General features: G+C 42.9%; 1 protein-coding gene across 1 annotated transcript in view; it reads right to left on the minus strand.

The window, feature by feature from the left end:
- setd5 (SET domain containing 5) overlaps positions 1-10580 on the minus strand; it is a 36206-nt gene that overhangs the window by 23363 nt on the left and 2263 nt on the right.

Below are 10580 nucleotides of genomic sequence, written 5' to 3' on the forward strand. Positions count from 1 at the left end.
TGCACATCTCGGCAGGTGGAGCCAGTTTGGTTTAGGCTAATTGTCCCAGTCTGAGAACATGCAGCATATGGAGAGGCCAAGTGAAGAGACAGACAAGGCTCGTAAAAAGTTTTGAGATTTTTTTTGATGGTCCGCTGAATTACAGATGCAGCATTTGAGTGTCATTTTTGGAACTGGCAAGGACAAACAGAGGCTGATGGCAAAAGAAAGGTGGGGTCTTACAGTTTCTGTGGCCACTTATCAAAGACATGATGAGCTTCATTGATCTGAGACGCACTGCTTGATTATGTTGAGAGAATGTTCAGTCTATTTGCTGGTTTTTTCAAGACACATTCAGAAGAATTAGCCTACAAAACTAGCCTTGCTGCTGCAAGCTTTGAGCCTGCACTTGTAATATTTATATATATTTGTTAGCAATGGTTTTCCATTTCCCTTTAATGTTAGCCTCCTTATGACATTCTCTATCACGCCTTGAACTCAAATCATTTTCCGCATATATAAACAGCTACTAGTTGAGGAGGAAAATGTTTGGTCGGAAATGCCTTTAAACACCAAGCCATATCTTTTAATGGGCTCCAAAACATTTATAGTCAGTGCCTTTTAGTAAATTAATTGCTTTAATGGCATTATTTTAAACTATTCTTTCTCCAGAGATCGTCACTGGTCAGACACAACTAGTTCACTGACTGGTAACTTACTATTGCGTCTCAGATAGAACAGAAAGTAAAGGTATGTTCAAAAATGGAACCACTGTGTCAAATATAAATAGGGCAACATTATCAGAGATCACACCTTCCTCAGATGAATGCAGACAGAAGGTTGCCACGACCACATAACCCCAATACCACAGAGGGAACCCATCCTCTCACACTGAATGAATACCCAAATTTGCTGACTCATGTTCACAATGGAGGCCTTATGAAGCAGCTTTTCATCCGCCTGTGTCTAAAATGATAACTCCATATGGACACGGTGCGATAGGCCGGTGTCTCATCTATACAGACGCTTCCAGTATGGAGGTGAGGGAGGGGAAGACTATTCAAAGAGCAGACAAACAACCAGGGGCTTTACAGCTCTGCTTACAGTCCCATTAGGATACACTAACAAAGACGACCAACAGGAGGCGCTTTCCACCCAGACGCCTGGAGGTGTGAGTCATCCAACATGAAGCCCGGCCCTCCTGTCATGTGACCACACTCTGCTGAAACACTGACCCACACTCCTCTGCTCTTTCCTCGCTTGCTCCCTCTTCCTCCCCGCCTCGTTCGCCTGCCCGCCCAGACAGAATCAGAGCTCGAGGCAGCGGCCACGGCTGCAGAAAGAGGAACGGGCCTTCCTGCGCTCTGTTCACATGCCGAGGAGAGGATTTGGCTTACGGCAAGGTCATCCCGTGGGCAAACACATGCAAATACATTACCTCACCAACCCAGAAGTGATCAGGATTCACTGCAGTCCATAAAAGCAAATCATGTATTTGACACCAAAAACAGCCCCCAACCAACAGCTTCACCAGCAGAGAGCCACGTGAACTAACAGCAACAGGATGCATGACATTTCTGTGGTGGTCCCCTGGCTACAGTCAGTGCTGCCCTTGCGCTCCGGCACCGAGGCAACCACAGCAAGACAGGGGACTTCCAATAATGTCAAGGTCAGTTCAGTCGCACTCACTGTGAATGTCAACCCCATCCAGCTGGATACACAATGCTAGGTAGGTAGCAACAAGAAATGTCAGCGAGGTGGACTTTCTGCTCCACCACGAAGGTCTTGAGTAGGAACAGAGACATACAGATGAGAACATACTGAGAATTGTGGCCATTTAGGCACTGTGCCTTTTTAAGGGACCAGCACGTGAAGGGTTAACTTGAGTTTGCAACATATTTGGACATGATGGCCTGAAGTGGACCCCGGGGTGCCTCATTCAGAGCCTTTTCAAAAACCACTGGCTGCTGAGTATCCCTGTAGTTGATCGCCGCTTCACAAAAATAGCCAACTTGCTGCTTCCTAACTCACAAAGGGAGTCACTATTTGGGCCTCTTCCAAAAGAACCAGACGGTGAGCTAGGGAGGTAAATTCCATACGAAGAAGGAAAGCCTTTCTTTACCTCACTCCCTCCTCTCCTCTCCTCCCGCACCGCCTCCCTCCCTGCTTTGCTCGTTCCTCTGGCCATGAATACCAGGCTCAAATTACCAGCAGGCTCAACAAAGTCTTTTCACTTCACTAGAACAGAGGCCATTTTGGAGACAAGTCCAAGGGGGAGGAGCATGCACACAAAATGAACAGCATAGGAGACCCTCTCTCTCTCTCTCTCTCTCATATCATCTATCACATAATTCTGTCTCCTCTTTAAAAAATAAAAAATAAAAACAAAGCCTTCCTACATTATTAAAGGTTCATGTCAACTGTACTCTCCTCTAATAAGCCATTTGATTTTCTTTTAAAATCTAAATATGTGAGGTAAAATAGTTAGCACAGGGACACAAAGAAATTCAGCCACGGCAGTCAAAAGAACAAATACAGAAAGTGCCACACCTTGTCTGCAGACAGGTAAGCACAAAAAAGTTTTTATAGGACAAAATGTCCTACTTAAGGAAGAGAAACAGATTCACAATACAACATGATTCACAATGACTCAAGTATTCACCGTCCACCACTGTAATTAGGTCAACATGACCCAATTACAGTGATTACAACGTACAACATAAAGTAATTTAAGAACACAAAACAACTGTTCCACAGTGGTTCACAAATTACAGAACACTGTTGTTGAAAATACCCAGGCTCTATCACAACAAATCCATACACACTATACACTTAAGAGTCAAATTATATTAACATCATTTTATATTTCCATTATACTGATTGATACCAATCCACAATACACAACATATTACCCTAAAAAAAATCCCATCATAGAGCAAACGGAGCAGTGTTCATAGCTTGTACTTTTGGCATATCATTTGGTACGTCCCACAATCCAAATCTTCTGCTCCTGAGATGACAGATGTCACAACTACAGTTATCAGTTAACACCGTCTGAGATGGAAAAAAAATGAAAACGATTTATTTAGGCTTGCAAAATGTCCATTTTACTGCACCATGTGAGGACTGTTTTCATTTTTATTATTTAGCGCCATAATTTAAAACTAGGGCAAACTAATTCTAAAGGATAAGAGCTGCTGGCAGAAACTATGCTAATTTAGAGTCAATGAGCATCAGTGACGTAGCGAAACTACAGAGTTTAACACAGCTCTTTAGCAGGTTGCTCCCATTATCTTGATTTTTGTAACGATCGATATAATCCCTTGAAAAAAATAAAATCAATTTTGCTAACACAAAATTGCCACAATACTGTAGCCATAATTGGTTATTTACATTTTGAAACAATTGAAAGAAAAACAAAACAAAGCTACAACATGATACATTTTTACATTAATGAAAAATTCTGTAGTTAATTATATTCTTACAGGCTACATGCTGCACAGAAACCTTTGACTGTAACCTAAGGCTTTAAGAGCTGCTGGTATTTGAGTATTGATACTGCACAAAACACCGAAGACTGCTGCAAACTTTTAAAATTTATACTGAAGACACTAGCCAGTACTATGTACACTGTGATGGTGAGGATGCATCAGAAGAAATATTAATATATATTTGAACAGCAAAAAGTAGCACACATTATTTTCAATTCAATTTTTCGCATTACTTCATTACACGTCATTCTTTCAAGCTTACAAAAATGGAAGTGACTTGTCCAATTGAGTCACAGATGTTATTACTCCACCTTCCAAGTTTACAACACCACGATGATTCATTTAAACACCATGTTCCAGATTTTTGAATATTTCTTTATTGGTGGAGGAAAAACCTGCTGCAGCTTGCAAAACGACTGAATTTAGGAGATGATTTATTTTCCAGAAAGACAACAACTGCACAAATAAAGCCAAAGCCACAAAGGAACGACTGCTAAACAAGCAACAATGTTGATGTTGTGGAGTGGGTGAGGCCAGACCTCAATCATCGTCAATCAACAACTTTTAATTCACAGCCGTAAATAAATAGAAATAGAAAGCTCATCATGGGTTGAATAGATACATGTGTACAAACCCTCTACTTTCAATCTATCTAGACATTTAGCTGGAGGTCTGTAGCTGGACTTTGGAATAATAAAACAAAGAAAACAAAATGTACACTCATTTATGGAAAGATCACATGCTGTTATTGTCCCTGGTGGAGAAAAAAAAACAAAGCAAGGTAACACTGTTGACAAAACGGAAAATGCCAAAGACAGCCTGTCATTCCATCACTGGTTCAATGACCCTACTGCATAACTAAGACACAGCATTTATCTCCACACCAGCCCATTCTAGAGCTCAAAATATCAAGAAATTTGCTAACTTACTAGCCAAGCATTACAAACCCTAACCCCACATCTAGCAGCGATTTAGCTTAGCATAAAGACTAGAAACTGGAAAAATGGATAATCTGGCTCCATAACTTTAAATACTCCTTGAAAGGAATTATTTCAAAGCAGTATTCATTTTCTTACTACTACTGTACAAAACACAAGCTGACAAATACACTACATTAGAGCAGTTTATATAGTAATGGCTAAAGTTGATCTTCTTTCTAAACCACTCCAACAATTTGGCAGCTTAGGACAATGTTGTCAATTCACAACTTCTGAACTTCATCTGTTGCTGATGTGATCAAACTAATTAGCAAGAAGCTACTGCAAATATGTCAGTACCAGCTCAGACAGTTCGGAAAGCATAGAAACACACCATGTTGTGTACGGCACGTTGCTGGCCTATCCATCTTGATAAGAATAAGGTTACAAGGAAATGATGAATTAATGCAATGCTTTTCATGTTAGAACACAACCTTAATACAATAAGAACTCGTGTCTGGATGAGTAACTGCACAAACATGTCAAGGATCAACGGCCACTAGGCTGAATTGGCTGTCAGTTGATACCCTGATATCTGCTTATTTAACATGCAACTGTAAGAAATTAGACAGAACAACGTGTGACCAGCACCTACCAAACAAAAAGAGAAAGTGCAGCAAAGAATGAGTTAGTTATTGCTATTTTTTAATCAAAATGATTTGCTCTTTGAACAGATAAGCAAATCCATTACATACATGTTCGTTTTAGAGAAATATTTGCCTAAACTTGTGAACTGTTCTTGTACGTTTTGACAAGACACTGCAATTGCGACCAGGATTGAAATGTACATTTTTAAAGTCCTGCTTCAGTGTGTAATAGATTTACATGTGAGACCACATCTGTAGTTTGACTGTCACGCAAGAAGAACAGCATAATTTTGCAAAAAAAAAAAAAAAGCAAAAATCATCGACAGCAGTTAAAAGACATACTGCAGCACAAATACTCTGAAGCGCCTGTGTGATTTGCTAAATACACCTCTTCATATTGTCATCTGAAACAGAGTAATTGTTCGACCCTACATCTGACCAATACCTTGAATACACTGGCACAGGCAGAGCAGCTCGATCACCGCATCTTTACCACATATAGCTTCCAGGAAACCACTAGGAGGTTTTCACATACACACACATATACACAGGATTAGTTTGAACAGCATGTCCGTGCTCGCAGTGTCCACCTGTGCCTGACCAAACCTCCACAACACATCCAGTCCAGTGAGATTACACCAGCCCCCTCAGTCTGCCCCCGCACACATGCTTGCTGTACAAGGCAGGATATGAATATATCTGCCACTCTCCAGCACTGCGCAGGTCGAACTGCACTGAGCTGCAGCAGGAGGAAATTGAAGATGAAGAAGAGGCAAATCAATAGGGCCTGGCTTTAAGACAAACGGGATATGTGGCCAGGCAGAGAGGCTGGCTCATTGTGGATCTTATTTCACACTCTCCAACACACTTACAATATCACAAAGCCGTAAAAACACACACACAAAAGACAGAATGTGAAGGACTAGAATAGATTTCTATTCAACCTGTTGCCAAGCACTACCACTCTGCTTTGTATTTCCCAAATAGAAAATGTACATCGGATAACAAGGTTTTAGCACGAGAATATAACAGGTGGCCTTGACGGGGATTTCAATGTCTCAATTCAATTGTACATTCTAACATGAGTCACGAAGGCTTCCAATGTCCTAGTGACATAACAGTTGGTTTCTCTGCTAGGTTGTGCTCAATGACAGGCTAAAATAATGAGAAGTGGAAGCACACACACACACACACACCGCAAAATTGGTATTACAACAGCACATTCATCCCTGTCTTATCCATTTCAAGTTGTGTTTCTTACCCACCCCGAAAAAATCCATGAACCAGGCTAAATAAAACAATTACGTGATGATGCATTCAGCTGCTTGTGACAAATCATTTCTTACAGCGGTACAATCACAGACCTTAACCGCAATTACAAAACACAAGAGCTGCCTGAAACAGATATGGCTGCCACACAGCAAGCCAGATGAAAACGTTCCTGGTCCAAGCCGTGAGCAGAGGCACTGGCCAGCTATAAACAACAACGTTTAGTTTGCAAGAGTCGGAGATGCAGGGCTAATGGAACAACATAAGGCAGTAATGCAAACGTCTGACACTACAGGATATTTTGAGTTTTATCATCACTAGATAATGCCTCGACTCGAACGGCAACGTGGCTGTTGTCATGCTGAGCGGTCAAGCGTCCTGGGAGCACAGTGTGGCCCGCCATTAACACAACAATGTCCAGCTGCCTGAATGGATCGGGACCAGACCGGGGATGAGAGACGCACAATGGAGAACAAAGGCCAAGTGGGTGCTATAACAGGGGTGGGGGAGAGACCAGTCGACAGCAGGGCTAGCATGACACAAAATCAATCATCTGTTTCAGGGCAAACAAGTCAGCCAGTGTCCATTTGAGGCTCAGTAACCCAGTGGAAGAAAAAAGAAAGGACTAAGCAAAATCTGACCGCCTGGTTGGGCCTTACTACCTTGGTTACCCCTTTTTACCTCTGAAGTCAGAAAAAAAAAAAAAACAGGCCACATCTGTGAAGCAAGTCACATCTTAATAACACAACAAGAATGAATTAACAACAGGTAATGAATTCATACTCTAATCCGATATCTTAAATACAACATACTACATTTAGAGAGCTTCACAGAGAGACAAGACACTCTACAGTATTCCCTGTAAACCATGTCTCCTCCCAAATGTGGGGAGGAATGTTTTCCAAGTAGTAGTCTAACAGAGGCACAGAGCCCAAAAAAACCCCCATCTTGCTGTTAGATAAGCTCACACTCTGGCATAACATAAACCAGAGACACCCTCTGCTTCTCGCCACGTGATCTGCCTGCATGACAAACACATTTACATGACATTTCCATTTCCTCTTTTGGCCGACAGTCCTATCCAGAATGACACGAGGGCTTGCCCTGGCTCCACCTCGCAACAACATTCGTAGCACAGCACATATGTCGCGCTCGCCAGTGCAAGATTGCAAGGTGTCACTCAGAGGAAAAACACTGAGGCACGGCAGCCATTTTGAACTGCTGCAGGGCTTTAAATGTTACACTGGGGCTTTCAAATCGAGGACATTTCTTCAACAAACCTAACATCTTGTGAGGAAAGACGAATCACAATGATGGGGAAGTGTGTGTGCGTGATGGAGCATATGAATAAACGTGTGTGAAGCTTTAGCAAGGAACAAATCTAGACTCAAAAGATTCAGAGGCAGCAATGTATTTTTAAGACCAAAACTGTTTTAAAAGCGTGAGTGAATGCCTACATATAAAGGCTGCTCACAAAAAATAAGCAAAAACTCCCACCTTTCTGTTCCCAATAAGAACCATTTGCACAAGGTGACAGCAAGGCGCTTACAAGCAGGAAAAACCAGGCACCTGCCGGTCTTTTCCTCTGTTGTTTTAAGCACTGGTGCTGTGAATTACAAAACAGGGCAGCTGCAAACGGCTTCGTGTCAAGTGGCTTGACTTTGGTGCAAAAGCTCTCTTGGTTGTTTTTCTTCTGCCCTGCTTTTTATTTGCTCTCCCTGGCTGACAACACCCTCTGAGCACACACATTCCCAATCTTCACCTCATTTGGGCATTTTATTGACTATTATTTGTTCTGCTTTAATGTTCCATTTATTTACATAACAGAAAGAGACAGACAGGACCAGCGGAAAGGGTGGGAAAGGAAAGAGACAGCAGGGTTAATGTGGTGAAGCCTAAAATGGCTGCCTGCAGTTCAAAAGGTGGAGAGAGAAACTCTGAATATTGGTGAGCTTTTTTTCTCCCCCCGACTGTATGCTAAACCGAGTATAACAAGAGAGCGAGACAGGCAATGTGACAGTGAGAGAAAGAAAAGGAAATGAAGGACAACACACAACTGTGCAATAAAACAAGAACAGGAGAGAGGGAAAGCAGAGAGAGAGGGAGAGAGAGATGATTACGTAGATTGCCTGCCTCACCCCCCTTTCGGCCTTGTTTTTTTCCTCTAGCCTCCTCCTCCTCCTCCTCCTCCTCCATTATTCTCCCAAGAAGCATTGCTTCTTGGCACAAAACAGAATTAACCAGCACAGCCCTCTGCAACACCGCTCCCCCTGTGCCGAGGTAACGCTGCGCCCCATTGGAGCAGCTCCAGAGCTCCTGCGCCAATAGGAATGCTTCTGTGAGGCAGGCGTCAGAGCGACTTGTTTTTAACCCTGTTGTGCAAGAAGGCAAACCGCACAACACACAGCAGCTGCAGAGGGCATGCAACAGAGAGGGGACGGCACTGGACTGATGTTATACATGTCTCTGAACTTAGAAAGTGGCTTCTCAAGTACAACAGAACATCAAGAAAACTAAATCCACACGAGTCTTAAGAATCTACTATAATTACTGATACGTTAAGAAAATAAATTCTATATATTTTATTTCATATTTCATGAGTCTCATCTTGACTTCAAGAAAAACAAACCATTTGCTATAACAAAATGTAGTGGGTAAGTATGGGTCAAAATGCATACGACTGCTTCTCATTTGTGTGAATTTAAGCTCTTTGCTGCGATACAGGTACAAATCCACAACACTGGCTTGGTTGACTTGGTCACATAGCCACAACACACATAAAACCTTATTAACATATCAATAGCTACACCTGCCCTCCGTGTAATGATACAGAGTGTCATCAGCATGCAAATGGAAGCTAAAAGGACAGGGCCAACCCTCCCCCCAAATCCAAGTTCTCACAGCAACACTCCCTGCTCGCCGGCTCTCTCTCTCCTCTGTCTGTGCCGAGACAGAATCCTGTCTTCTTCTTTTGGAAATAAGCCAACATCCTGCTTCAATCCCTCCTGTACAAGCGCGTACACAAAACCAGGGTTACAATTCTGTACAGAATATGATCCCTACGTATCGCAGCACACTGCCCACCCATTCTAATTGTGTTTTCAAGGGCATGTCACCCAGCAGTTACATGTCTTTGTTTTGTAACTGCTCTGTGAATGTGCATGGGTGAGACCAGACTTTATTTCCTTTCAAGCCGAAAACTGGGCCAAGCTAACCTTGCATGTTTGCACATTCCTCTGATCTCCAAAGTTTCAGAGGCCCATATCGGGAAAGAAGGGTCTACATCCTGCAGACAGATCCCCACACAGTGCTGAGTTACTCCCAAAGACAGTGCTCTTTCACCATTTGCTGTAACGCAACACCCCTTACACATGTATCTCACTCTAAAACATAACTTGAAGCTGCTTGAGAGGCCGGGAAAAACCAACACTGTTGGTGTAATTCACGGCAGTGCAGTAACAAGCGACCAAGCGGCACATTCCTGGCTTTCCCAGGGTGGCAGGTTGAGCTAAGAAGGCTTGCCATTGTGCGCTTGCCTGTGTCCCAAATACTCCTTGCAGTTCTTACTCGGACCGTGCACATGCCTTCGTCTCTGTTAGTGAGCGCAGTGTTTGTTCAAGATAACAAGAAGGGTCAGGTCAGGGGGAGTGCTGGAGGGGCTCATGTTTCCAGCGATTCTGAGTGGCCAGGTTTGCAAGCTGGCACCCACACAGTCTATTAAAAGATGCGAAACATATTCAGAGAATGTCAGTCGCAACCAATGAAAACAAGGCTCGGCACACTGCAATCTGGCTTCCAAGAGGCACCGAGATCAATCCAAATACTTGGCTCTGGCTGGACACCCCCCCAGCAGGGCACGGGTGTAATCCTTGTACTCATGAAGCAAGGTCGACCAGGGCTCAGGGAAAAAAACAACAACTTGCAGACTCACATGCATCCTAAATCAGTTTATTAAGTGGACTTTTAACCATGTCTGTATGGGGAAAACACCTCATTAGCGAGCAACAAACACGACTTAAAATGATTCACTCTCAAATCAGACTTTGTCCTCTCGGTGATATGAAAGCAATCGTTTTAAATCATCAACTGAATTCATGACACAAATATAACTACAGAGGGGTAGTCACACATCTAGTGGCACGTTATTTGACCTAAAACAACGTGTCTTTTCCTCTCTGCTATGCTTGCTGTGTCCACTGTTCTGGACTATGCACAATGCAAAGCCTACGTGGATCACAGCTACTCAGGTGACGGTTGGGGCAGCCATTTGTGCTCGG

Source organism: Acanthochromis polyacanthus, chromosome 5, assembly GCF_021347895.1.
Source record: "Acanthochromis polyacanthus isolate Apoly-LR-REF ecotype Palm Island chromosome 5, KAUST_Apoly_ChrSc, whole genome shotgun sequence".
NCBI classification, from domain to species: domain Eukaryota; kingdom Metazoa; phylum Chordata; class Actinopteri; family Pomacentridae; genus Acanthochromis; species Acanthochromis polyacanthus.